At 41.9% G+C, this 26,972-nt stretch overlaps 2 protein-coding genes across 2 annotated transcripts in view; both read left to right on the plus strand.

Moving 5' to 3' along the window:
• Positions 1 to 5,056: 5,056 nt before the first annotated feature.
• CTHRC1 (collagen triple helix repeat containing 1) overlaps positions 5,057 to 26,972 on the plus strand; it is a 403,638-nt gene continuing 381,722 nt past the window's right edge. The window contains exon 1 of the mRNA XM_001085750.5: positions 5,057 to 5,066. The gene's annotated coding sequence lies outside the window, so the exon portion shown is untranslated. The remainder of the gene's footprint in view (positions 5,067 to 26,972) is intronic.
• ATP6V1C1 (ATPase H+ transporting V1 subunit C1) overlaps positions 8,315 to 26,972 on the plus strand; it is a 90,160-nt gene continuing 71,502 nt past the window's right edge. Inside the window, exon 1 of the mRNA XM_077942289.1 lies at positions 8,315 to 8,805. The gene's annotated coding sequence lies outside the window, so the exon portion shown is untranslated. The remainder of the gene's footprint in view (positions 8,806 to 26,972) is intronic.

Here is a 26,972-nt window from a genome sequence, read left to right on the forward strand (position 1 = left end):
AACTGGACTCAGAGGGAAGCTGTGATCTCTTCTGCCTCACTCGACCTTTGAACTGGGAGTCAAGGCATCTAAGATTTTGTTTTGGTTCTGTCCTTAACAAGCCGTATGACTGTGGAAAAAGTCACCTATCTTATTTGGGCCTTTTTCCTTATCTGTAAAATTAGGTGTTCCAGATCAGGGGCTGTCAAACTTTTTTTCTGTAAAAGGACAAATAGTATTTTAGGCTCTGTGGCCATAAAGTCTGGCACAACTACTCAATTCTGCCATTGTAGTGCAAAAAGTGGCCATGGACAATAGCTGAACAAATGGGCATGGCTGTGTCTCAATAAAACTTTATTTATAAAAACAGAAGGCAGGTCAGATTTGACTTGTGGGACCTAGTTTGCCAACCCCTATTAATATATAGCCTTGGAGAGTCCTTTTTTTTTTTTGAGACAAGTCTCGCTCTGTCGCCCAGGCTGAAGCGCAGTGGCCAATCTCAGCTCACTGCAAGCTCCGCCTCCTGGGTTCCCGCCATTCTCCTGCCTCAGCCTCCCGAGTAGCTGGGACTACAGGCGCCCGCCACCTCGCCCGGCTAGTTCTTTGTATTTTTTACTAGAGACGGGGTTTCACCGTGTTAGCCAGGATGGTCTCGATCTCCTGACCTCGTGATCCGCCCGTCTCGGCCTCCCAAAGTGCTGGGATTACAGGCGTGAGCCACCGCGCTCGGCCGGAGAGTCCTTTTAATTTGAAAATATATAAGGTCTGATGATCTTCATTGTTACGATCAGTGTCCTTTCACTCCTTTATAGCATCCTAGGGCATTACCCCTATCAACAATACAATGGTAAGAATCACTGTTATTTTTAGGTGACTATGAGCCAAGCATTTTTTTTGTACTGTATTCATTCCTCCCAACAAACCTATTAGGTGGGTATTTGCTGTGGTCTGAATGTTTGTGTCTGCTACCAAATTCATATGTTGAAATCCTAATGCCTGTGTTGATGGTGTTAGGAGGTGGAGCTTTTGGGAGATGATTAGGTGATGAGGGTGGATTTAGTGCTCTTCTAAAAGAGACCCGAGGCCAGGTGCGGTGGCTTATGCCTATAATCCCAGCACTTTGGGAGGCGGAGGCGGGTGGATTACGAGGTCAGGAGTTCAAGACCAGCCTGGCCAAGATGGTGAAACCCCATCTCTACTAAAAATACAAAAATTAACCGGGCGCAGTGGCAGGTGCCTGTAATCCCAACTACTTGGGAGGCTGAGGCAGGATAATCGCTTGAACTTGGGGGGTGGAGGTTGCATTGAGTTGAGATCAAAGTGAGATTCCATCTCAAAAATAAATAAATAAATAAAAGAGACCCAGAAAGCTCGTTCACCCCTTTCACAATGTGAGGACACAGTGAGAAGGCACCATGTATGAACCAGAAAGCCCTCACCAGGCTGAATCTGTTAGTACCTTGATCTCAGACTTCCCAGCCTCCTGAACTGTGAGACATAAATCTCTCTTATTATAAGCTACTTCGTTTATGACATTTTCTTATAGCAGTCTGAACAGACAGTACTATTATAATTCCCATTTTACATAAGAAGAAATTAAAGTCAGAGATATCCGCTAATAGATCCAAGGCCGCAGAATTAGTGAGAGCAGAAAGCAGGCCGGTGTGACTCTAAAACCTTTGCTATGCTTTTTCCATCTCACATCATATATATATATTTATATATATTTATATATTTATATATATTTATGTATTTATATATACTTATATATTTGTACTTATGTATACTTTTATATGTATATATATGTATGTATTTTTTATATTTTTTATATATATATATTTTTTGAGACAGAATCTTGCTCAATCTTGGCTCACTGCAACCTCTGCCTCCTTGTTTCAAGCAATTATCCTGCCTCAGCCTCCTGAGTACCTGGGATCACACGCACCCACCACTACGCCTGGCTAATTTTTGTATTTTTAGTAGAGATAGAGTTTCACCACGTTGGCCAGGCTGGTCTGGAACTGCTGACCTCAGGTGATCCACTTACCTCTGCCTCCCAAAGTGCTGGGATTACAAATGTAAGCCACCGTGCCTGGCCTGATTAAAGAATTTTTTAAAAGCACAGTAGAGAATCCAATTGTCTTGACAGGGAGGAAATCAAACCTTAAATACATTAAAGATTAAGAGTCAAAAATTCTACACCAACCCTTTTTTTTTTTTTTTTTTTTTTTTTTGAGATAAGGGGCTTGCTATGTTGCCTAGGGTAGAGTCAAACTCCGGGATGTAACAAACTTTCCTCCTCAGTCTCCTGAGGAGCTGGGACTACAGGCACTCCAGGCAGGTGCCTGGCTCTACACAGTCTATTTTTGTGTTATAAATACTTCAAGTGATTAGTTACCCCTTGAAGATGCTATCTCTCAAAATGCAAAGTCAGCAAAAGAACCTGTTGATGCTCTCAGAGAACTTGCCATCTGTTTGGCAAGACATATGAAAGAACTAGTGAACAAAAATACAGTCCCAGATTAACTGCAGAAGTGCTTTCAATTACCCTTCACTTACTGCAGCTGCCAGACAGATGAATGCATTCCCTCAGCACCACAATGCACTCTGAGTGCCTCTTGAGAACAGGACATTTGGGTACTGTATTAAGTTTCCTTTGGCTGCTGTAGCAGATTATCACAAACATAATAGCTTAAAACACAGATTTATCACATTGCAGTTCTGGAGCTCAGAAGTCAAAAATCAGGTTCAGTGGGCTAAAGTCAGGGTCTTGGACAGGCTGTTTCTTTCTGGAGGTCTGAGGGAAAAATTGGTTTCCTTGCCTTTTTCAGCTTCAAGAGGCTGCCAGCATTCCTTGGCTCATGGCTCTTTCTTGGTGTCACTCCAACCTCTTGCTTCTACCATCATTGCTATGGTTTGGATATTTGTCCCATCCAAACCTCATTTTGAATTTAATCCCCAATGTTGGAGGTGAGGCCTAATGGGAGGCATTTGGGTCATGAAGGCGGATCCCTCATGAATACATTAACGTCCTCCCTCAGGAGCTAGTGAATTCTTACTCTATTAATTCTCATCAGAGCTGGTTGTTTAAAAAGGGTCTGGATAGCCAGGCATGGTGGCATGCACCTGTAGTCGCAGCTACTTGGGAGGCTGAGGCAGGAGGATCACTTGAGTCTAGGCGTTTGAGATTGCAGTGAGTTGTGATGGCACCACTGCACTCCAGCCTGGGCAACAGAGCAAGACCCTGTCTCCAAAAAAAAAAAAAAAAAAGGTCCTGGCACCTCCCCTACGTTTCCACTTCCTCTCTCACCACGGGATCTCTGCATAAGCCAGTTCCCCTTTTCTTCCCACTGTGAATAGAAGCAGCCTGAGACCCTCACCAGGTGCAGATGCCCAGTCATTAACTTTCTGAATTGTAAGCCAAATAAACCTCTTTTAAAAAAAAAAAGATTTCAATAGTTTTTAGAGAACAGGTGGTTTTTGGTTACATAGATAAGTTCTTTAGTGGTGATTTCTGAGATTTTGGTGCACCTGTCACCCAAACAGTATACACTGTATGCAGTGTGTAGTCTTTTATTCTTCACCTCCTTCCCACCCTTCCCCCCAAAGTCCATTATTATCATTCTTATGCGTTTGCATCCTCATAGCTTAGCACCCACTCATAAGTGAGAACATATGATATTTGGTTTTCCATTCCTGAGTTACTTCACTTAGAATAATTAAACCTCTTTTTCTTTATAAATTACCCAGCCCTGGGTATATACTTTTATAGCAACACAAAAAGGTTAAGATAGTCACATCTCCTACTACTTACTGACCCTCTTGCCTGCCTCTTACAAAGGCTTTTGGAAGTACATTGGGCCCATCCAGATAATTCAGGAAAGATCCTTAACTTAATCACACCTGAAAAATCCCTTTTGCCATACAAGAAACATTTGTAAGTTTCTAGAATTAGGACATGAACATCTTTGAGGTGCCATTATTCAACCCACCACAGATACTATCCCCCATCTTCTCCTCCCACAGCTGAGCTGTATGCCTAGGAGGAGTTGGCTGTGTTTGTTTCTGGACTTGATTTGTGTTTGCTTTTGTAACTAATTTTAAAAATTAAGAAACCAATGAGGCCGGGCGCGATGGCTCACGCCTGTAATCCCAGCACTTTGGGAGGCCGAGACGGGCGGATCACGAGGTAAGAAGATTGAGACCATCCTGGCTAACACGGTGAAACCCCATCTCTACTAAAAATACAAAAAATTAGCCGGGCGTGGTGGCGGGCGCCTGTAGTCCCAGCCACTCGGGAGGCTGAGGCAGGAGAATGGCATGAACCTGGGAAGTGGAGTTTGCAGTGAGCCGAGATCATGCCACTGCACTCCAGGCTGGGCGACAGAGCAAAAACTCCGTCTCAGAAAAAAAAAAAAAAAAAAAAAAAAAAGAGACCAGTGAAATCTGAGGGCAAAAAGAAACACTTGCAATGTGTATGGAAAACAAGTAAAATGAACTAAGGTAAGTCACTAAAGAAATACGGTCACATAGGGTATGTAGCATGCGCCTGTAGTTCCAGCTACTCAGGAGACTGAGGAGGATCGCTTGAGCCCAGGCATTCAAGTCCAACCTGGACAACATAGCAAGGAACTATCTCAAAAAAAAGAAAATATGGTCAAATTAGGTGTGGCCAGGAAATCTGAAAGTTTTAGGAAATAATGCACAACTCAAGAAGGATTAATCAATATATATAGGGATGGCTTGTGTAAGAAAGAAGAGGCAGAATATTTCTCAAGGGAGATCTACTCAAACAAAAGGACTAGGCCCCATGTCAAAAAACTGGCCAACAAATGCACATTTAAATGTTCTTAAACGTTTAAAGTAGGTATGTTTAAATTATGATTTGCCTGCCTTAACCAACTTTTCAGGTTAACTAAGCAACTTCTTACCAATTCTCATAAGAGGAATCCAATTAAATTTGATTCAGAGTTTTAGAGACAATACTAATCAGTTAAGATAATAACTTGGCAGAAAGGTTTAATCAAGAGAGTGGAGCATAAACTGTATCGTGGATGTTATGTGGGATCTGAACGGATGGTTGGGGGTCAAAGCAAGGCACGTGAGATGAAACAAACAGCATACAACTGTAGGGTTAGAAATGAGTAGGAACGGTCATTTCAATCTATGAGGTAGAACCCTGATAATTCCGAGTGTGGTTCTCATTCCAGCAGTATCAGCAACACCTGGGAGCTTGTTAGAAATGCATATAGGAGGCCGGGCGCGGTGGCTCAAGCCTGTAATCCCAGCACTTTGGGAGGCCGAGACGGGCGGATCACGAGGTCAGGAGATCGAGACCATCCTGGCTAATACGGTGAAACCCCGTCTCTACTAAAAATACAAAAAACTAGCCGGGCGAGGTGGCGGGCGCCTGTGGTCCCAGCTACTCGGGAGGCTGAGGCAGGAGAATGGCGGGAACCCGGGAGGCGGAGCTTGCAGTGAGCTGAGGTCCGGCCACTGCACTCCAGCCCGGTGACAGAGCGAGACTCCGTCTCAAAAAAAAAAAAAAAAAAAAAAAAAAAAAGAAATGCATATAGGGTGAGAGGAGGGAGAGGATCAGAAAAAATAATGAATGACTACTAGGCTTAATACTTGGGTGATGAAATAATCTGTACAACAAACCCTCATGACACAAGTTTACTTATGTAACAAACCTACACATGTACCTGTGAGCTTAAAAGTTAAAAAAAAAAAAGAGAGAGAAACAAAGAAATGCATCTTTCTGAGCACTGTGGCTCACTCCTGTAATCCTAGCACTTTGGGAGGCTGAGGCAGAAGGATTGCTTGAGTCCAGGAGTTCGAGACCTGCCTGGGCAACATAATGAGACCCTGTCTTTACAAAAAATACAAAAACTTAGCCAGGTCTGATGGCACATACCTGTAGTCCCAGCTGCTTGGGAAGCTGAAGCGGGAGGATCAATTGAGCCTGGGAGGTTGAGGCTTCAGTGAGCTGTGATCATGCCACTGCACTCCAGCCTGGGCACATAATGAGACCCTGTCTCAAAAAAAAAAAAGAAAAAAAAAAAAGAAATGCATCTTTCAGATTTTTCAGGCCTCAGCCCAGACCCACTGAATCAGAACCTGCAATTTAACAAAACTCCAGGTAATTTAACTGCACATTAACCTGTGAGAAAGGCTGGTTTAGAGAGAGCAAGAGTCTTCCTAAACTGCACTGTAGAGTTAATATGGTATATATAAAACATAATGACAACTGAGTTATTAAGCACCTTCTATATGCCAGGCAAACTACCAGGTGCTTTGCAAACCTTGTCTTACTTAATTCTGAAAGATCTCAGTCTTGTAAAATAGAATTGATCTTTATTCTCAATAATGAAACAATCTTTTCTGCTTTCTGCCATCCCTTTGGTTGAAGTTGGTATAAAGAATACATTAGTGTCTAAAAAATCTCAAATAATTGCTTTTTGAAATTCAGTATGTAAAATATTTTGACATAATATTTTTTTACTCCCTTCATTGGCTGGGTTGCAAACTCTTATAGGTAGGAAGATCTCAGACTCCTTGATAATTTCAACCTATGAGAGAGAGAAAAAAAACAAAAAACAAACAAACAAACAAAAAACACCAGGGGAAACTCAAAAGCATTCTGGTTAGGATAGGGTAAAAAATAAATTAAATAAAATCAGCAAGAAATACACTTAATAAAGTGGAATTTGGAAATGATAAATCAGATTGAACCAAATCTTGGGGAGTTTGCAATAAATTCTGGGTATTCCTACAGTGCTGCATGTCTCAGCAGTTTATGCAAAAAGGGAGGGCCAAACCTTCTGTTTCCAAAGAAGGCATTAAGACAGTCTGCCCTTTCCTTGCCCAGACTGGAAAATATGAAGTCCTTGTACCTTCTTGCTGCTCCCTGAGCTCAGTGCCCATCCCATACCAAACAGGGTAGAAGGAGTACCAGCAGCAACCCCGATGATGGGATGTTGGGATGTTGGGCAATAGTGGGGCACCATTAGTATGCCTATGCCTCGCTCACAAGGGTGGTTTTCAGTAGGCCTCCAGTTCTGACTAAGCTCCTTTCAGCAAGATTCAGCCAGACACTGTGGCACACGCCTGTAGTCCCAGCTACTTAGGAGGCTGCTGCAAGAGGATTGCCTGAACCCAGAAATTTGAGGCTGCAGTGAGCTATGAGTGTGCCACTCCAGCCTGAACGACATTGCAAGACACCAGCCTCTAAAAGAAAACCCAAACAAAATTTGAGAAACAAGAAAGATTCAGTGGTTCTTCACCCACTTGCAGACAGAGGGCCCCTAAAACAGACAGGGTCAAGTGCTGGGTCCTAGTGCTCCTTGCCGCTGTGCTTAATTGTGACAGGAGTGGGGGCTGAGGGGATAGGAGGGCTGGGGTGGGGGTGGGAGGGCATTCCTTTCCCTCAGGCTTTCACAGTGTACGTTTTGTATTCCAGAATCAGAAATCTGAGTGTAGGAAGAAGTGGGTTAGCCCTGGAGAAAGGAAAAGGAGGATCATGGTTCTCTGCAAAGAGCTGGAAGCTAAAAAGCAGGCTGTGTTTACTTACCAACCAGGACTAAGTGGGATCTTTGCCAGCTTCCAATACGGCCTTAAAAGTATATGAAATCCAATAAATATTTCTGCAAAGCAAGAGATCTTCACTGCTTTACTCTCCACCACCTGAATCCTTGCAGGGAATGTAGTGTGTATCTAATCAATCTATTAAAAAATACTTTAAAAGTTCTATATATGTATCAATATTTAATATTGTTTTTACATTATTTAAATGTTTTTCTAAATAATATTATAGTATATGTATTCTGAAGCATTCTATTCAGTGACAAAGAATTATGTTTAGACATTTACATTTATATAGGAAAACTCATAACCTGAATATGTCCTGTGGGATCAAACCACTGACCCTTCCAGGATGGAAGAGACCTAAGGTAGTCAGCTTCCATCAAGTGGCCAGTTGGTCTCGTTGAGGAAAGGTGTCACATCAGGGGCTCAGTGTTGGTCTCTGTTGCAGATGTATCGGACATTTGATAATGGCAGCAGCTGGATAAGTCTTGGTAAGGGTTGAAAGTATAGTTAGTCCTCACTTTGCATGGTCCCAATATGCACAAATCTTAGTTACTACCACTTAGTTAAATCACACCAGAACCCCAACAACATGGTTTAAATTTCAACTACAACGTTATTAACTGTGCACAATTACACAAAGTACAAACCTCACTGTCAGCTCTTTTGTTCACAAATCACTATGTGAATAACAGATGCATAGCATGATCAATAACCAATCACACCACTCCTTTCAAAGTCCACTGATGATTGGCCACTGCACATATGTTCAGTTCATACACAGCAAAGCATGTAGCTGTGTTGCTGATTTTCCTGTGAATGAAGACACAGGATGATTTACAATAATGGATACTCAAAAGAGGAAATTGGCCAACAAAGATGAAAGCGCAGAAAAAAGTCCAAAAAGTGGTAACGCTGGAAGTGAACTCCGAATTGAATGAGTTACAGAAAAACAGTTCACTGTGAGAATGTGGCCACTGCGTCATTCAAAAGTCCCAGCCAGAGGAACTTAGAAAGGCAAACTTAACATAAATGAGGAAGGAAGTGTGGCAAAAAGCATGCTGTCGCAGAAGAAGTTGTCCTGGCAGAAACTTCACATTGAAGCAACTCTGGGAGATTTTTCATGATATTGAAGAAACAAAGGATACAATGTCAGAAGCTGATCCAGTCTTAGAAACGAGAGCAATTCATCAAGTCAGAGAAAAGATGCTCTCTCCATGTCGTAAGTTACATAAGAAGGTAAGCACTATCCAAATGACTCTTGTTGTTTCATTTACAATTTATTTACCCTTGCTATTTGTTTTCTTTTTCTTTTTTTTGAGAGGGAGTCTTACTCTGTAGCCCAGGCTGGAGTGCAGTGGTGCAGTCTCGACTCACTGCACTCTGCCTCCAGGTTCAAGCAATTCTCCCGCCTCAGCCTCCCAAGTAGCTGGGATTACGGGTGTGCACCACCATGCCCAGCTAATTTTTTATATTTTTAGTGGAGACAAAGTTTCACCATGTTGGCCAGGCTAGTCTCAAGCTCTTGACCTCAGGTGATCCACCCGCCTTGGCCTCCTGAATTGCTGGGATTGCAGCCATGATCCACCGTACCCGGCCTACTCTTGCTATTTATTTTCTATGTTGTTTATTTACGTAGAAATTTAATGTTTCTAATGTTTAAATTACTAACATTTCAAAACCTTAGATAATATACATTTAATAGTATATTTTGAGCAAAGAACAATTCATGAATTGGTAGCTCTCAGAATCAAAAGAAATTCAGAATGCTTTATTGCAGCAGCACGGGCAGTGAGCTTTTACACAAAGGGAAGATGAAAGTGTACTTCACTGGATTAGGTGGAAAGACCCTAGTTAGAGGTTAGCTGGTGTTTTCTTATTGGTAGTCTTGAGTTTTGTTTTACTCTTTACATTGGGCTCCAGTCTGCTTACACGTAGGAACCTAAAGTACTAGGGTTGCCTCCGTCTTGTTAAAATAAAAACTTCAGCCGAATTAAATTTAAAGGAGTTTAATTGAGCAATGAATGACTCACGAATTGGGCAGCCCCCAGAATCACAGCAGATTCAGAGAGACTCCAGAGAAGGCTTGTGGTTAGAACAAATTTATAAACAGAAAAAGGGAAGTGAGGTACGGAAATCAGCAGTGAGGTACAGAAACAGCTGGATTGGTTACAGGTTGGCGTTTGCCTTATTTGAACACGGTTTGAACACTTAGCAGTCTATGAGTGGCTGAAATATGGCTGCTGGGATTGGCCAAAACTCAGCTATTGTTACAGGCGCATGCTTCTAAATTAGGTTTTCAATTTTGTATGCCTATTAAGCTAGGTTACAGTTTGTCCACAAGGACTCAAATATAGAAGCACGAAGTCTTTCTCAGGCCATATTTAGTTTGCTTTAACAGTCTAATGCCCTCCCTGTTAGAATTTTTGTTAAAAACAATTATTCTGTGTTTTTGGTGAGCCTCTTATGAGAGACTGAACAATACTTAAGCATAGGCACCCCTCCCTGTTACCATCACAGGTAAATTGTCTTTGTTTCTGTGGAACTCACAAGTCATGATGTCAGGCTCATTGAAGAAAGATTCCTTTTGTTGTTCACATCATTATTGTCACTCTGATCAAGGTGAGAGCATCTAATGTACCGCTGATGGCTGAGAGCATGCATTTAAGACTCTTGACAGAACACAGCAAACCAGGGTGATTACAATGATGACCATCAGGAGGATAATACCAAGGGACTAGAGTATGCTCCTTAGCCAAGGTCCTCATGAATCAAACCAGCTAAAATTGAGTAAGTCAAGGAATGAACCAGAGGGGGATTCAACTTGTTTTAACCAGGTGGCCTGTTTGTTAATTTCTTGTGATTGAGTTTCTAATAAAAGAGGTATTTATCCAGGCACAACAGGAGGAACAGGGTAAAATGAGCTCATTGCATAGACTCTTCCTTGTTCACCCAATAGTCCAATGCAAGCCTATTATCTAAAACTACTTGAGTAAAAGAATTTAGAGATTTTTGTTGGATAGCTATAGCCTTAGCTGTAGAACCCGCAATAGTAACTAATGTCAAAGAAAAATTTTTGACCTTTATTTCATTTGTAGTCATCCCAAGCCATGAGAGAATGGACCTAACATATGATGCCCCCTTGGCAGGGTTGTCATCTGCTGGTCAGTTTCTTTTTAATCTATGATGCAGGTTTAGAGGGGTGTACCAATGTTTAGCTTCTGACTGGTTATGTAGTGACAATGGCACCTTTAAAATCCCTAGTCCCCACTGGCCTTTCATTCTCCATCTGTCAAGGTATGGGGTGGTCCAAGCATATGGCTGACAGTTAAATTCTCTGCTGATGAAGATGTACCTAGGACATTCCTGAAAGCCTAGGGGGTGGGGGGCGGGGAAGGATGTACCTAGGGTGAACAAGGCTCCTCCTTGGGAAACTTCAGTTATGGAGTAATTAGTTGGCATCACCTGTTTCTAACCAAGAGACTGATACGGAGTTATTACGTCCTAGAAGTCTGCCAAAATACCTATGTAGATAGGCATTCTTGTAAATAGCTCTGTTAATGTTCTCCTTTTTGTGCATAGCCTCCTTGCAATATGGTCAGCAGACCTGGCCATCCTATTCCATGGTTGGGTTAAAAAAGAAGAATAAAGGGGTCTAGAAGTTTAACTCTATAAAGAGACCAACGGTATAATCTAAACAGATTGTTGCATTTGGGATTCTGGCAAATTGAGTCACAAGATACACTAATGGGTCTCTAAAAAGCCATGCAAGTATTTTGACTTAGCATGGAAAATCCAGAATTTAGCAAAATTTTCTGCAGAAGCTATAGACTGTGAGATTCTAATTATGGCATTATCATGCTATACACAGATAGAAAGGAAGAGTAAGAAACAGGAGAGAAAAAGAACAGGGGTTCCATGATAGGAAGAGGAGGTTCTTTTTTGAGATGGAATCTCGCTCAGTCACCCAGGCTGGAGTGCAGTGGCGCGATCTCAGCTCACTGCAAGCTCTGCCTCCCAGGTTCACACCATTCTCCTGCCTCAGCCTCCCGAGTAGCTGGGACTGCAGGCGCCCACCACCACGCCCAGCTAATTTTTTGTATTTTTAGTAGAGATGGGGTTTCACCGTGTTAGCCAGGATGGTGTCGATCTCCTGACCTTGTGATCCGCCCGTCTCAGGCTCCCAAAATGCTGGGATTACAGGCGTGAGCCACGGCGTCCTGCCCAGGAAGAGGAGGTTCTTGATCTCTGATCTTGGGAAAGCTGTCTACATTCAAGATGCCATCTGTTTCGGGGAGAGATGTTCCTGGTCAACTTTACCTTGAGATCCCTAACTGGTTGTCAGTTCTAAGAGTCTGGAAGGGCCCTCTTGAGTTGAGAAACATTGGTCCAAAACTCAAGGCTTTACTGTATTGTAGTGGTGAGAAGTTGGTGTGGTCCCTTCCAGTGAGACTCAAGGGCAGACTTTCTTTGATATAAATTCCAAAAGACGCAGTGTCCAAGTTCTAGACCATGAGGATTCTGATAATCAATCAGTGGGTCACAGAAAGCTACTATTATTACCTGATGGGAATACAGTAAGTTCTCAATTGATGCCATCATTGATAGTGTTTTGGAAACAATGATTTTAAGCAAAACAATGTTCCTTGAATAATGTGTTTCATTCAATGTTGCTTCATTTTAACATTGATGAGAAAAATAAAATTTGTTTTATTATACTTTTTTTTTTGCTTAAAGTCACAGTTTCCAAGAGCTGATCAATGATTTTGTGAGAACTTATTGTATGCTTCAGCATAATTTATCAAAGTCTAGCAATACTGAGTCATACCCCAGGTTACAAATATGGGAGATACATGAAGCTCTATTATTAAGGGCATAGGTCTTCCAGTACAATTTCATGAGGTGTCATCTTGCACTTTCCAGCATGGGTAGATATAATTGCCATTAAATCCAGTGTTCAAACTTTTGGCCAGGCAATCCAGAAGATTCCATCATCTTGGCCAATTTTAGTTTTAGGATGCCATTTGTCTATTCAGCCTTTTCAGAAGACTAGGGATAAGGACAACAGTCATGCTATTTTGTTTGTAAACCTTTAAAAAATTGTTTAATAATTTGTCCAATAGGCCAGGCTTGGTGGCTCATGCCTGTAATTCCAGCACTTTGGGAGGCTAAGGCAGGCAGATCACCTGAGGTCAGGAGTTTGAGACCAGCCTGGCCAACATGGTGAAACTTCGTCTCTACTAAAAATACAAAAATTAGCCAGATATGGTGGTGCATGCCTGTAATCCCAGCTACTTGGGAGCCTGAGGCAGGAGAATCGCTTGAACACAGGAGGTGAAGGTTGTAGTGAGCCAAGACCATGCCACTGCACCCCAGCCTGGATAACAGAGTGAGACTCTGCCTCAAAAATAACAATAATAATAATAGTAACAATAAAGTTGTACAGTAAAATGAGTTCCCCTATCACTGGAAATCTTTCTAGGGATATCCCATAAAGGAAACACATTCTTTGTTTTTTGTTTTTTTGGTGGTGGTTTTTTTTTTTTTTTTTTTTTTTTTTTTACTACTGTTGTGGCATCAGTCTTCCTGCATGGCAAGGCCTCAATCCACCCTGAGAACAGGCATACAGTTACTGGAACATACCGAGAGCCCATTTAGGGTGGCAACTAAATTAAGTTCTTTTGTAGGTGTTCACATGGTCCAGCAGGTGGTAGAAATGTACTGTTTGAAACCTTAATGGTTTTCACAGAATTATGAATCTCATAAATCAGACATGTGTTATAAACCATTTTTGCAACTTTAGAACAATTACTCCACCTATACTTTTTCATAATTTGAACCATTTTGTCTATACTATGGTGAGTTGTGGAGTGCAGAGCCTTTAACACTGGTAGTTTTAAGGACTTGAGGAGGACTAGGTGGCTGTCAGGGCCCTCAGTGAGTTCATGTTTAGTATTACATTTGCATCCTTTTAAGTGCCAATCTTGTTTTTCTAATTCAGGTGCATAGAATCGTTTATTGAACAAATTATCATAGGTGATTTGATCAGAATTAATGTTATAGAATTCGACCAAATTGCATACCGTAACATGTTTAGTGACAGCTACCTTAGCGTGGAAGTTCACTAAGGCATTGTCTTGATATTCAGGTTCAGTTTTACAAGTGAGCTTTAATTTTAATAACAGCAACTTGTGAGGGCAGCAAAATAGCAGAAAGAAGTTCATTTGCCTGGGGCTCATTTTCGGTGGTGGACCCACTAGAAATGAGGAAACCTCTTTGCTTCTAAAACATGCCAAAATCATGGACTACCCCCAAAGGCTTATCTACTGTCTGTATAAATGTTGTCTGATTTGCCCTGAGATATTTGACAGGACTTGAGTGAGAGCATGCACCTCTGCTGGTTGGGCTGACTTCAACTGGGAAAGAGCTCCCTTTTCTGTTAATTCATTCTGGGTAGTCCAGGCATGCCCTCCTTGGTATTTTACTTCTGCATTTTTAGCATAAAATCCATCAGCAAAATGTATTATCTTAAGGTGTTTAATGGGACATCTTATAAATCAATTGAGGAGTCAATAGCTGTGATATGAGATTTACATAGTTGTGGTCCTCACCTTTGTCAAGTAAGGGTAGTAGGGTAGAAGGGTTAAGTAGATTGCAGCATTATTTTTTTTATTTATTTATTTATTTATTTATTTATTGTTTTATTTTATTTTGAGATGGAGCCCCTGTTGCCCAAGCTGGAGTGCAGTGGTGCAATCTCAGGTTGCTGCAACCTCCGCCTCCCAGGTTCAAGCAATCAACTTGAGGCCGAGTTAGAGACCAGCCTGGTCAACATGGTGAAACCCCATCTCTATTAAAAATATAAAATTAGCTGGGTGTGATGGCACGTGCCTGTAGTCCCAGCTACTTGGGAGGCTGAGGCATGAGAATTGCTTGAGTCTGGGAGGTGGAGACTGCAGTGAACCAAGATTGTACCACCGCACTCCAGCCTGGGCAACAGAGCAAGTCTCCATCACACACAAAAAAGAAGTAAGTTGAATCTATTTCTGACTCTTCCTTAGTATGAGAAAGAACATAGCAGTAGGTTATCAACATATTGAATAAGAGCAGAATTCCTAGGAAATTGCAAATTTGGCAAATCCTGATGCAAAGTCTGAGAAAAATAAGATGGGCCTTGGTAAATCCCTTTGGCATTATAGTCCAATTATATTGTTGATTTTTTTCCAAGTAAAAGCAAATAAGTAGTGACTCCCTTTATCAGCTGGAATACTGTGTGTCCTCACTGTGAACCATTTTAAATTTTGGGGTACCTTATACAACAAGGTATTAGAATTTGGAACTACTGGTAACCTTAGTATTACAATCTTATTTCCTGCATGTAGGTCTTGAACAAATCTCCAACCTTGTCCACTGGGTTTTTAAAGTGGTAGACTGGGGTGTTACAAGGACGAGTGCAAAACATTAGAAATCTTTGTATAATTAATTCCTCTACAATTGGTGACAGCCCCTGAATACATCTGGTTTTAGTGGATATTGAGGTAATTTAGATAGCAGCTTAGAATGACCTATTTGGGTTTTTTTTCTGTTTTGATTTTTGTGGGTTCAGCACTTTAAATATTTCCTATGTCATTTAAGGAGGAAGCCCACAAATATCTAGGTTCTTCAGAAAGAACAGGTTTTTATAGATTTGAGTTTCAGTGTTATCAGCTTCTGCCAGTATGTAACAGAGCAATTCAGGTTCAGGAAAGTTAGGAAATTATAAGATTATCTCTTTCCGAAGATAATTTTGTGTAAATTTTAGCAAGTCTTGTCCCCATAGATTCACTGGGGCAGCATCACAAAGTAAGAAGGCATATTTTTCTGAAAATGGTCCAAGTATCATTTGAACAGGTTCAGACATGGAGACATTTGGACTTGATTTTAAACCTCCACCATGAAACTATTCTTTTTATTGCAAGGAATTTGCTGATTTATGAAGGTGGGGTTTTAAAGTATATAAGGTGGGCCAGGTACAGTAACTCACACCTGTAATCCCAGCACTTTGGGAGACCAAGGCAGGTGGATCACTTTGAGGTCAAGAGATCAAGACCAGCCTGGCCAACACGGTGAAACCCCGTCTCTACTAAAAATACAAAAATTAGCTGGTATGGTGGCATGTGCCTGTAGTCCCAGATACTCAGAGGTTTAAGTAGGAGAATCACTTGAACCTGGGAGGCAGAGGTTGCAGTGAGCCCAGATTGTGCCACTGCACCCCAACCTGAGCAACAGAGAGAGACTCCATCTCAAAAAAATAAAAATAAAAAAATTTAAAGAAGTACATAATGTGGCCAGGCACAGTGGCTCACATCTGTAATCATTACACTTTGAGAGGCCGAGGAAGGGATGATCACTTGAGGCCAGGAGTTTGAGATCATCCTGAGCACATAGCAGGATTCCATCTCTACAAAACGTTTTTTAAAAAATTAGCCAGGCACAGTAGCATGCACCTGTAGTCCTAGCTACTTGAGAGGCTGAGGTGGGATGATCCCTTGAGCCTAGGAGGTCAAGATTGCAGTGAGCTGTGATCATGCCACTACACTCCAGCGTGGGTGACAGAGTGAGACCCTGCCTCTTAAGACAAAAAAAAAAAAAGATTAATGGGAAGTCTTATACAGTTTTGGTAAATACTGGAGCCACTTTATCTACTTTTTTTTTTTTTTTTTTCCTTTTGAGACAGGGTCTCCCTCTGTCACCCCGTCTCAAGTGCAGTGATGCAATCATAGCTCACTACAGCCTCAAACTCCTGGGTTTGAGTGACCTTCGCACCTCAGCTTCCCAAATAGCTGGGATTACAGGCATGAATCACCCTGCCTGTTTCCCATTAATCTTAATTTTAGTTTCCCCTTGTTCATTTAAAGGTATTATGGAAAAAAAACCTGGGAGCCTCGTTAGTGTTATTATTCCAGGAGTCAAACCCTCAGGGGCTTCATCTGGAGGGGAAAATGTCTGGGTCAAAAGAAATGGGTTCATCACATGCCTAGTGCGAGACTGAACAATTTTGGCCAGGCATGGTGGCTCATGCCTGTAATCCCAGCACTTTGGGAGGCTGAGACGGGCGGATCACCTGAGGTCAGGAGTTCGACACCACCATGGCCAACATGGAGAAACCCCATCTCTACTAAAAATACGAAAATTAGACGGGCATGGTGGTGTGTGCCTGCAGTCCCAGCTGCTAAGGAGGCTGAGGCGAGAGAATCACTTGAACCCAGGAAATGGTGATTGCAGTGAGCCGAGATTACACCACTGCACTCCAGCCTGGGCGACAGAGTGATACTCCGTCTCAGAAAAAAAACAAAAAAAACAAAAAAAAACTGGACAATTTTGATTCCAGTGGCCTGGCTGTTTACAATAAAGAAGGACATCTAGAGGCACAAGTTTCTTTGGTCCTCCTCCAGTATATTCATGTATTTGAAATCAATACTAAGAGGCCCCAAACTAAAGAAACTTGTGCCTCGAGATGTCTTCCTTTATTGTAGTTGCTGTATTACTTAAACCAGCCCAATCGTCCCATGTAACTGATGTTTATGGTTTCTTTTGAATAAACATAGAAATTAACCCTCCCAGGCTGGGCATAGTGGCTCATGCTTGTAATCTCAGCACTGTGGGAGGCCAAGGTGAGTGGATCACTTGAGGCCAGGAGTTGGGGACCAGCCTGGCCAACATGGCAAAAACCTGTCTCTACTAAAAATAAAAAAAAAATAAAAAAAAATAAAAATAGCTGGGCATGGGTAGCGTGCACCTGCAATCCCAGCTACTCGGATGGCTGAGGTAAGAGAATTGCTTGAACCTGGGAGGTGGAGGTTGCAGTGAATCCAGATCATGTCACTGCACTCCAGCCTGGGCAACAGAGTGAGACTCTGTCTCAAAAAAAAAAAAAAAGAAAAAGAAAAAGAAATTGACCCTCCCAGTCTTGAAACTTGAGAAAGTTTCATTTGTCTTATCTGAGTTCTTTTTTCAGGAAATCAACCATCAGGCCTCCCAAATAGTATTAAGGAGCTGAAACTTAACAGATGACCATATCTGGACAATGAAATCCAGACCCTTTGCTCATCATGATTGCCTACTAAGGGGTCCCCAATCCCCAGACCATGGACTGGGATCCATGGCCTGTTAAGAACTGGGCTGCACAGCAGGGAGTGAGTGGAGGGTGAGTGAGCATTACCAACTGAGCTGCATCGGCAGCACCATTAGATTCTCATAGGATCAGGAACGCTGTTGTGAACTGTGCATGCAAGGGATCCAGATAGCACACTTGTTATGAGAATCCAACTAATGCCTGATCATCTGAAGTGGAACAGCTTCATCCTGAAACTATCCCCTATCCCCCACCCCTACCACCATGTGTGGAAGAATTGTCTTCCATGAAACTGGTCTTTGGTGCCAAAAAGGTTGGGGACTGCTGGCTTAACTGACCACCTGCTTCCTGATTGACCAACTCCTCCTCCTTACTCCTTTCTAATCCCTGTTTGCCCACACATGGCTACGTTTCTTCCCTGCTATATAAACTTCCAATTTTATTTGGTCAGGGAGATGGATTTGAGACTAAGCTCCCATCTTCTCGGCTGCGGCAACTGATGAAAGCCTTCTTCTCCGGCGATACTCACTTTCTCAGTGATTGGCTTTCTGTGCAGTGAGCAGCAGGACCTAAACCAAACCCCTGGCATTTTGGTAACATAAAGACATGAGCCTATTTGCCTCTGTTTGTGTTGTTGTTGTTGTTGCTTTTGAGACAAGGCCTTGCTCTGTCGCCCAGGTTGGAGTGCAGTGGCACAATCAGGGCCCACTGCAGCCTCAACCTCCTGGGCTGAAGTGATCCTCCCACCTCAGTCTCCTGAGTAGCTGGGACTACAGGCACATGTCATCATGCCTGGCTAATTTTTTCATTTATTTTGTAGAGATGGGGGTCTCTCTGTGTTGCCCTTTATTTGCCTTTTGATTTTTCTCTTGCTTTAGAATCCTCTCAGAATGTTCAACTGGGGCCACCAATTCAATCATATCTATAACTTTCCATCCTGGTGTATGTTTTCTAATTAAATCACTAAATTTAGGATGAAGTCCATTTACAAATGCAGAAGCTAATGCCATTTCAGTCTCTGCAGGAAGTGCCCCTTGTGGTATTTCAAGTCCAGCATGTTTTATAAATAGTGTTTCTAAATGGGCTCTGTAATTTGAAATTGGTTCATCTTTTTCTGTCTATAAGATTGTATGATGGACCAATCAACTTTTTGTGGAAAAATCTTAGGAACTGAATTTGAAAGGTCTTCGGCAATTCTTCCAGCTTTTTTCTGCCTTTCTTTTCAGGACGTTTGGAGGGTCTTTCACATCCTCTGCAGGTTGGTCCCATTCCACTCCTGCTATCCATCTTCAAGCATCACCAGCTCGCAATAGCACATGAATAAATTGGTAAAGATCAGGGAGTACTGGATCAAATGCTCTAATAAGGTTTCTGAATTCCTTAGTACATTTCCAGGAGGTTTTCTTGGGGCTAGGGAAATCATTTACAATGGCCCTAAGCTCAATTTTAGACCATGGAGTGAAGGTGATTATGGCAGGCATGCCTGCCTGATCAGAGGGTCTCGTTTTGCAAGTATTTGCCTAACTTCCGTTTTTTCATTGTCTTCAGGGTGAAAGGGTAGCTGGGCAAAAGGGTTAGCGAACTCAGAGTATTGAGGTAAGGACAGATAAAGAGAAGGAACAGTCAGGGTTAATTCAGTCAAGGTACAGTCCTTTTATTTTAATGTCCTGAGTTTGTTGCTTAAGATTTTCCTTTGCCTCCTGTAAGGAATTTTTTAGGGAGGCAATTTTTAATTCATTTTATCTTCTAGATGTTTCTTTGTACCAATTAAAAAATGCATCCCATTGCATTTTAGATTCTTTCTTTTCCAATGTACCTCACAGGTGAACGATTTCATCTGGGTTAAAAGTTCCCCATAGTGACCACTCTAATTCTAAGTTATCTTTGTAAGATTAACCAATTTTTCTAAAAATGTGCAAGTCCTGGGTCTGTAATTCTTATACATAAAATTTGCTGGAGTTCCAGAAGATAGAGTGCCAGACTCATTTGATTCAGATGAACCTATTGTCAACAGGTACCTAGCCAAGGCCTGTATCTGGATCCAATCCGGTTAATCATCAAATCCAATTTGATCCTGGACCCTGTTTGCTCAAATGAAGTTCTAGGGAGCTCAAAATATAATTCGTGGAGCTCAGTCTGAGAGGGAATTAATCACAGCCTCCAGTTACAAACAAGAGAACAGTGAGCACAGTGTGGTCTGTGGCTACCTCCCCTGGTAGCTCTGTGTTCCTGGGGCTGCCAGAGAATGCCTTGGATCCCATTTCTGACACCAAATCTGTTAAAAATAACACCTTTAGACAAAATAAATGTAATAGAGTTTATTTTAAACAAAGAACAATTCATGATTTAGGTAGCACTCAGAATCAAAAGAGATTGGGAGTACTTGGCTACAGCAGCATGAGCTGTGAGCTTTTACAAGGAGGGAAGACAATGAAAATGTTCCTGATTGGTTTAGTGTGGGAAGGCCCCGGTTAGAAGTCAGTTGGTGTTAGTTTTGTTTTATTGTTTTACATTGGGCTCTGTTTACCTAGAAGCTAAAATACTGGCCTGTCTCTGTTTAATGCCCTCCCTATTATGATTTTTTTAAACAATTGATAAGAGTATACTAAGTAGGCCAGGCGTGGTGGCTCACACCTGAAATCACAGCAATTTGGGAGGCCGAGGTGGGTGGATCACTTGAGGTCAGGAGTTCGAGACCAGCCTGGCCAACATGGTGAAAACCCATCTCTACTAAAAATACAAAAATTAGTGAGGCATGATAGTGGGCACTTGTATTCCCTGCTACTTGGGAGGCTGAGATAGGAGACTCACTTGAACCCGGGAGGTGGAAGTTGCAGTGAGCTGAGATCATCCCACTGCACTCCAGCCTTGGTGACAGGGTGAGACTCCATCTCAAAAGAGAAAAAAATATATATATACACACACATATATATTTTGTAAATATATATGTATATATATAAAATAAATAATATATATAATAATAAATATATATTATTAAATAACAATATATTATTATATATTATAAAAATATATATTAAATAATAAATGATATTATTAAATAATAAATATATATAAATATAATATATAAATAATATATAAACAATAAATAATCTATATATAATATATGTATATATAAAATAAATATATATGTGTATATATACACACACACTAAGCAAATATTAGTTTTACTATAATTTTTCATTTCCTCTTTCACAACTGACAGAAAGACAGTTTTTAATATTTTGACAAAACTTTTTACAAGTTGCAGAACAATCATAATTCTTCCCATTGAGTATTAAGATCGCTTTGCACTATTCACAATAGCCAAGATACGGAATCAACCTGTAACCATCAACAAATGAATAAAGAAAATGTGGTGTATACCCAGAATGGAATAATCTACAGCAATCCATTGTGAAAGAGAAGGAAATCCTGTCATTTGTGACAACATGGATGAATCTGTAGGACATGTAAGTGAAATAAGCCAGGCACAGAAACAGATATCCTTTCAAACACGTGGAAAAAGAAAAAAGACAAATTCTGCATGATTTCACTTATATGTGGAATGTATAATAGAGTTAAACTCATAAAGAGTAGAGTGATGGTTACTAGAGTCTGGGGGATGAGGGTTGGATTGGGAAGATGTTGGTTAAAGAGTACAACATTTTAGTCACATTTTAGTCAGGGCTGAGTACAGTGACTCACGCCTGTAATCCCAACACTTTGGGAGGCTGAGGCAGTAGTATTGCTTGAGCTCAGGAGTTCGAGAGTAGCCTGGGCAATGTAGGGAGACCCGGTCTCTACAAAAAATAAATAAGCCGGCATGGTGGCGTATGCCTGTGGTCCCAGCTATTGGCTTGGTACAAAAGTTATTGCGGTTTTTGCCATTATTACTTTTAATGACAAACCTGCAATAACTTTTGCATCAATTTAATACTTGAGAGGCTTAGATGAGGGGATCACCTGAGCCTGGTAGATCATCGAGGCTGCAGTGAGCCATGATCGTGCCACTGCGCTCCAGCCTGGGTGACAGAGTGAGACTCTATCTCAAAAAGAATAAAAAAATAAAATTTTAGTCAGACAGGAGGAAAAATTTCAGGAGATCTATTGTACAACATTGTGACTACAGTCAATACCAATGTATCATACACTTGAAAATAGCTAAGATAGTAGATTTTAAATCTTTTCACCACAAAGTGAGATAGTAGGTATGGTAGCTTGATTTAGACATTCCACAAGATATACATATATCAGATCATCATGTTGTATGCCATAGATGAGGAATCCCCAAGTGCCAGACCACGGACCAGTACCAGTCCACGACCTGTTAGGAAGCAGGCTGCACAGTAGGAGGTGAGCAACAGGTGAGCAAGCAAAGCTTCATCTGTACTTACAGCTGTTCCCCATCGCTCGCATTACCACCTGAGTTCTGTTGCCTGTCAGATCAACAGCAGCATTAGATTCTCATGGGAGCATGAACTCTACTGTGAACTGTGCATGTGAGGGATCTAGGTTGCGTTCTCCTTATGAGAATCTAATGCCTGATGATCTGACACTGTCTCGCATCACCCCCACAGAGCACCATCTAGTTGCAGGAAAACAAGCTCAGGGCTCCTGCTGATTTTACATTATGGTGAGTTGTATAATTATTTCATTATATATTACAATGTAATAATAATACAAATAAAGTGCATAATAAATGTAATGCACTTGAATCATCCCAAAACTATCCCCTCCCTGGTCCACGGAAAAATCATCTTCCATGAAATCAGTCGCTGGTGCCAAAAAGGTTGGGGACCACTGCCATAGATATATCTAATTTTTATTTGTGAGTTAAAAATAAATTTTTAAAATGTGCATTAAAAAAAGATGTCTGCATAGTTTCAGGTTGAACAGTTGTTTTTACCATCCCACACCACTATGCAAAGCGAGGACTGCTTTATTTTTATTTTTATTTTTGAGACTGAGTCTTGCTCTGTTGCCCAGGTTGGAGTATAGTGGCGTGATCTCAGCTCACTACAAGCTCTGCCTCCCGGGTTCACGCCATTCTCTTGCCTCAGCCTCCCGAGTAGCTGGGACTACAGGCGCCACCACCATGCCCAGCTAATTTTTTGTATTTTTAGTAGAGACGGGGTTTCACCATGTTAGCCAGGATGGTGTTGATCTCCTGACCTCGTGATCTGCCCGCCTCGGCCTCCCAAAGTGCTGGGATTACAGGCTTGAGCCACCGCGCCCGGCCGAGGAGTGCTTTTATATGCTCTGGGAAGTATATACGGCCTCCATTTCTGTCACTGTGGCGATTCCACTTATGCATTCACCATGCCAGTCCAAGGCAACTGATGGCTTAGGAAGGTCAGAGACTGAGATGTTAAAATCCTTGGGGATATCTACCAACATGTCTCCATTCCATCTATTAGGGTTAAAGGTTTTTCTAACCTGGGCCCTGACCTTAGCACAGATCTACCTATATTTTTTTGAAGTTCAGCCACTTGGACTATTAGCCTTCAACTTTTTCTGTGCTGTCACTGCAGGGCTGAAGGAGCTTTGCATGCATCCACCAAGTCTGGCTTTCACATCTGAATTTCACACCTGGCTTTCACCCTAAGCTGTTCCATCTTTCTGTGGAACATCAGCGTCACTTAGCAATAGCCATCCAATCCCATTATCCTTATATCTACCTTTCCCTTCAAAGTCTCGGATGCCTGATACATTGCACCTGCTAGTGCATTCACTGCCATTGGTACACTCCCAAGTCATTCCAGTGAAAGATTTAACAATTGAATGGGGCCGGGTGCGGTGGCTCACACCTGTAATCCTAGCACTTTGGGAAGCCAAGGTGGGCGGATCACGAGGTCAGGAGATCAAAACCATCCTGGCTAACACAGTGAAACCCCATCTCTACTAAAAATACAAAAAAATTAGCCAGTCCTGGTGGCAGGCACCTGTAGTCCCAGCTACTCGGGAGGCTGAGGCAGGAGAATGACATGAACCCGGGAGGCAGAGCTTGCAGTGAGCCAAGATCACGCCACTGCACTCCAGCCTGGGTGACAGAGCGAGACTCCATCTCAAAAAAAAACCAAAAAACAAAAAAACAGTTGAATGGCCACCATGCCAAAGGTGCCTGGGCTCTACCTTCCACCAGTGATGGGGTCCTCACAGCCAACCCAGTGGTGTGTGATCCACTTCCAAAACCATCTTACTGCCTGTTTTCTTGGACCACTCCTGGCATCAACCGTTTCAGGTTAGAGTCACTGGAAATTTGGGTTATAAGATATTTATTAGAGATCAATACCTATAAAAAATGTGAAAGGAAGCAGGATTGTGCTGAGGAAGAAGATAAACAACAAAGATAACTACAATGTCAGCCCATCAAAGCCTTTGGCCAACCCAGCAGAAAAATCTGGAGCAGGTGTAGCTTTTCAGAGTCTCCCCAGTTAGGTCAAAATGGTTGCGCCTTTACACCCGCAATTCCCTCAGTCACGGGCTTCAGGCTGTCCTGGGCATGACCTCAGATGAAGTGGCAGCTGAGGCTAGCCTTGTCGGAGCTGACAGCTGAAAGCTGTTTGGTGACCACACTCCCACAGCTGAGCAGCACGCCCTTGCTTGAAGGAGGATTTGGATGACACAGCCCTGTCTACCATATTTTGGGGGTCACATTCCTCACACCCAGCTCTGCCTCAAATAGCAACATTGACAGAAATTAATTCCAGTTGCAAACCAATTGTAGAATACTATAAAACCAGAGTACAAGTCTAATAGCATAAATCCAAATCTCATCCTAAGTGGAAAAGAAAGGGTCATTTATTCACACATTAAAAAACAAACAAACAAAAAAACAACCTTTGCCATGTCTTTATTACAACATGGAATCACAAAAAATAGTCATGTATATTTTTCTCTTTTAAATCTTCTGGGAAAAAAGATTGGGCATGGTGGATCACTTCTGTAATCCTAGCACTTTGGGAGGCTGAGGCGAGTAGATTACCTGAGCTCAGGAGTTTGAGACCAGACTGGGCAACATGGTGAAACCTTGTCTCTACTAAAAGTAATAATAATTTTTAAAAGCCAGACGTGGTGGCAGGCACCTGCAATCCCAGCTACTAAGGAGGCTGAGGCAGGAGAATTACTTGAACCCGGTTGGCAGAGGTTGCAGTGAGCCGAGATAGCACCACTGCACTCCAGCCTGGGCGACAGAGCAAGACTCTGTCTCCAAAAATTAAAACAAAAGTTAAATTTAAAATAAAATAAATCTTCTAGAAAAAAAAGGAATAATTTTTCCTTTTCAGTATCACTGGAAAAGCAGAGTCATCTAGTAAACCCTGTTACTAACATGCAGTTACACTGTACAAAATTAAACACATCTCACATGACTGTCATGGGTTCCCTCTGCAGAGCTGAATCACATCTACAAAAGCAAACTCCCCTAGGAGAATAATAGAAACATGGAAAATGGGAGGAAGGCTCACTGTTACAGACACAGCAGGAAAAGAGCTCGGAGGTTAACCACAGCCTGAATTCCTAACATGCTGAAATAATAGAATGATTTCAGTCCACCAACAAGTGTTTACTTAGTGTCTTCAGCATTGCCTCTGAGGCTCCAGAGGTCCTGAGGGGATGCTGAGGACCACAGGGACTAATGACTCCCCCAAGGTCATGTTGCTCATTTCTGGCAAAATTGGGACCAAAACCCAGCCCTACTGACACAGGATGGGGCTTGTTTCTCTCTTCAGGTTTCTCTTCAGCGCTGAATGATATGTGTGGTATACGTAGGGTTATAAAACAAACCAAGGTAACAGCTTTGCTTCTTGTTTTTTTATTATTGTTATACTTTAAGTTCTAGGGTACATGTGCACAATGTGCAGGTTTGTTACACATGTATACATGTGCCATGTTGTTGTGCTACACCCATTAAACTCGTCATTTACATTAGATATATCTCCTAATGCTATCCCTCCCCCCAGCTTTTTGCTTCTTTTCATGATGCTACTCCAGTTTCAAGATCACTGAAGCAGATGCTATCAGTGCGCACTGGCACTGGGCATGCCTTCCTCCCACCCTGAGCCTTCTCTGCCAGAGCTCACATTACCTGTGATCATAACAGAGCCTTGTGTGCCTGGAGATTATCCCTCTCCCCATCCCCTAAAGCAGCCCTTAATCAATGACTGACAGGTATGGAATAGAAATATTTCCATTCCTGGACCAGGCACTGTGGCTCACGCACGTAATCCCAGCACTTTGGGAGGCCAAGGGGGGCAGATCACCTGAGGTCAGGAGTTCAAGACCAGCCTGGCTAACATGGTGAAGCCCCGTCTCTACTAAAAATACAAAAATTAGTCGGGCATGATGGTGGGCACCTGTAATCCTAGCTATTCAGGAGGCTGAGGTGGGAGAATCGCTTGAACCTGGGAGGCAGGGGTTGCAGTGAGCCAAGATCTCCCCATTGCACTCCATCCTGGGCAACAGAGGGAGACTCCGTCTCAAAAAAAAAAGGGGACAACTTTTTTTTTGTCCCCTTTTCCTCTGAGGGGACAACTCTGAGATGAGACCTACCCCGTCCCCGAGACAACTCTGCTTGCTGTCACCCCATTCCCTTATTTGGCCTCTTCCCTTTCCTGCTCCATTTTCTTATTCACCTAATGATTTTTCCTGAGAATGCTCTCTATTTAAACCATTTTCATATGGATTATCCTTGTCTCAGAATGTGCTTCCGAGGAATCCAAATGAAAAAAAAACACCAACTCTGGAATTATTATTATTACTATTACAACCACGTTTTCTTTTTAATTTTATTTTGGTTTTTTATTGCAATATCATGGTTGTACATATTTGTGGGGTACAGGTGCTATTTTGATACAGACATACAATGTGTCATGATAAAAGCAGGGTAAATGGGATATCCATCACCTCCAACATTTATCATTTCTTTTTGTTGGGAACATTCTAAACCTTCTAGCTATTTTGAAGTGTATAATAAATGATTGTTAACTATGATTTCCCTACTGTACTATCAAATACTAGAACTTATTCCATTTAACTGTATGTTTGTACCCGTTAACCAACTTCTGTTCATCTTCCACCCCTTCCCTTCTCAGCCTCTTGTAACTACCATTCTACTCTCTGTCTCCATGAGATCCACTTTTTTAGCTCCCACATGTGAGTGAGAACATGCAATATTAGTCTTTCTGTGCCTGGCTTATTTCACTTAACATAATGATCTCCAGTTTTATCCATGTTGCTGCAAATGGTAGGATTTCATTTTTTAATGACTGAATAACTATTCCATTGTGCATAC

Source organism: Macaca mulatta, chromosome 8 (genome assembly GCF_049350105.2).
Source record: "Macaca mulatta isolate MMU2019108-1 chromosome 8, T2T-MMU8v2.0, whole genome shotgun sequence".
In the NCBI taxonomy this organism is placed as follows: Eukaryota; Metazoa; Chordata; class Mammalia; order Primates; family Cercopithecidae; genus Macaca; species Macaca mulatta.